Genomic DNA, 2,713 nt, shown 5'->3' with positions numbered 1-2,713 from the left:
GGTCCTTGAGTATATTTCTCTTTGTTTCTCCTATTGTAGTCATACACAGACCAGGTTGAAATGCCCTGAAAATCAGATGCTTTCAGTAGCTGTACTAACACGTTACCTTCCCTGCACTGCCATATATTCAGTTACTAATCAATGGTCAATAATAGATCATCTTCCATAGTATCAATAACCTGTGAACTTAAACTGAATGTTGACCGAGATGGGGCCTTCCTCTTTAGAGCAAAGGGGGAGGAGATGTGATTTGATAGAGGCGTATAAGCTGATAAGAGGCATAGATAGAGTGGACAGCCAGAAACATTTTCCCAGAGCAGAAATTACTAATAAGATGGGGCATAATGTTAAGGTGCTTAGAGTAAAGTTTAGGGGATTGTCAGAAGTAGTATTTTTTTAAAGAAAATGGTGGGTGTATGGAATGCACAGCCTGGGTGGTGATAAGGGTCGATACATTACTGAGATTTAAGAGGCTTTCAGATAGACACATGGATGAAAGAAAAAAAATGGAGAGCTATTTGAGAGAGTAGGGATACATTGATCTTGGAGCAGATTAAAAGGTTGGTGCAACATCATGGGCCAAAATGTCTGCATTCTGCTATATTGCTCTATGTCTGGCGCAGTTCAGTTTAAGCCCCGAGAGGAGTGATGAGAGCTGTGAAGAGAGGTGGAATAAAGCCTTTGGAATCATATATCTTTAATGCACCGAAAGAAACTATACGATTTTCAGTTTAATGACAGATGGTATCCTATAGGTAGATTTGTTTTTCTGCTGGGATGGAATGCTTCAGGTCAATTAAACTTTCTGTAGGGCCCTGCCTATTCCTTAACTCACCACCATTTTGAGGTCAATATTACAAAGCATTAGTGAACCTCATTACAGTTTAAACTTCTCATTCTTCTCAAGCATCATGTAAATGTAAAGTTTTCTTTGAATTAATCCATATTTTTTCTCTATGTCAGGTGAAAGATGAGAAGATATCAGCAATTCTATGTGAAAGTAGTGCTGGGTGTTTTGATTACTCTGGGATTGTTCTTCATGTTCTGGGATAATGACCAACGTCGAGAGACTGATGATGTTGCAGAAACTGTTCATCGCAATGACCTGCCCAAGGTTGTTACTGCTGATGCAACTAAATCAGTGCTCAAGTCAAAGTGCCACGCGAACAGGACATTGTTGCACCTGTCCTCATTTGATCAACAGGAAGAGCACATAAAAAACTTCTTGATGTATAAACACTGTCGAGAATTTGACATGATTCAAAATGTCCCAGACAAATGTGGTGGTCGAGAAGGATCTCAGAATGTCTTCCTGCTCCTGGTGATCAAATCTCACCCTTTCAACCAGGATCGGCGGGAAATGGTAAGGAAGACCTGGGGCAAAGAACGCGAATTCAATGGGGTCCTAATTAAGAGAGTCTTTATCTCCGGTGTCTCCCCTGACCAAAAAGAAAGTAGGAAATTGAATCAGCTGTTAGCAATGGAAAACAGAGAACACAGAGATGTCCTACAATGGGATTTCTTGGATACCTTTTTCAACCTCACCCTCAAACAATACAAGTTGCTGCAGTGGGTCAGTGAATTTTGCCCCAGTGCTAAATTCATCTTCAATGGAGATGAAGATGCCTTTGCCAACACCGATAACATGGTTGATTACTTGCTCGGCATGAAGGTTCACCAACACCTGTTTGTGGGCCGTCTCATTTATGGGTTTGGGCCCAAACGCCAGAAGTCGAGCAAGTATTATGTGCCAGAAATAGTGACCACCATCAAGTCGTACCCACCATACGTTAGTGGAGGGGGCATACTTATGTCTGTGTATACAGCTCATATCATTTACCACATCGCCCAAGACCTTGAACTATACCCCATTGATGATGTATTTTTGGGGATGTGCCTGGCCAAGGCTGGACTAGCCCCACACTCCCATAGCGGATTCAGGGCAGCTGGTATCAGTGTTCCTTCAACCCAAGATGACTCTTTCAATCCTTGCTATTACCGTGAGTTACTGCTAGTGCACCGTTTTCAGCCTTTCAAACTGCTACTGATTTGGGATGCGGTGCATGATGCTAATCTGAATTGTGCTCATGCTTCCCAGAAGTCTGCATCCACGAAAAGGACCGCATGAGTCATGAGAGAATGTAGCAACTGTTGGAATGCAATGCAGTTTGTAAACATGTGTTAATCAGTTGTTTATGCAATGTAAGAAGGTTAATTCCTAAATTATATTGGAGGATACATTAATTCATAGGGTTGGTGCCTTTCTACATTCTACAAATGTTTGCAAAGCTGTCAGGTGTCATCACTCAGCCTAATTTTTACTGCACCCATAATGACATTACAATATTGTCAGGAGCATCACAATTTAAGTCAATTGTAAAGTTATTTCAAGTGAGCAGTCCTTGTTGCATTGCGTGCAGATAGGAACAGCATGTTCACTTGGGGCATTTGTATAATAGATAGATAGATAGATACTTTATTCATCCCCATGGGGAAATTCAACCTTTTTTCCAATGTCCCATACACTTGTTGTAGCAAAAACTAATTACATACAATACTTAACTCAGTAAGAACTAACTCAAAAAGCATTAATAATAGCTTTAAGAAAGTTCTTAAGTCCTTGCAGTTGAATTGTAAAGCCTAATGGCATTGGGGAGTATTGACCTCTTCATCCTGTCTGAGGAGCATTGCATCGATAGTAACCTGTCGCTGA

General features: G+C 41.0%; 1 pseudogene; it reads left to right on the top strand.

Annotated features, from left to right (window-relative positions):
- Window positions 1-970: 970 nt before the first annotated feature.
- Window positions 971-2,203, top strand: LOC140721531 (N-acetyllactosaminide beta-1,3-N-acetylglucosaminyltransferase 3 pseudogene; annotated as a pseudogene).
- Window positions 2,204-2,713: the final 510 nt, after the last annotated feature.

Source organism: Hemitrygon akajei, unplaced genomic scaffold, assembly GCF_048418815.1.
Source record: "Hemitrygon akajei unplaced genomic scaffold, sHemAka1.3 Scf000057, whole genome shotgun sequence".
NCBI lineage: Eukaryota > Metazoa > Chordata > Chondrichthyes > Myliobatiformes > Dasyatidae > Hemitrygon > Hemitrygon akajei.
The sequence above is the reverse complement of the archived record's forward strand: the minus strand, read 5'-3'. Positions and strand labels throughout refer to the sequence as shown.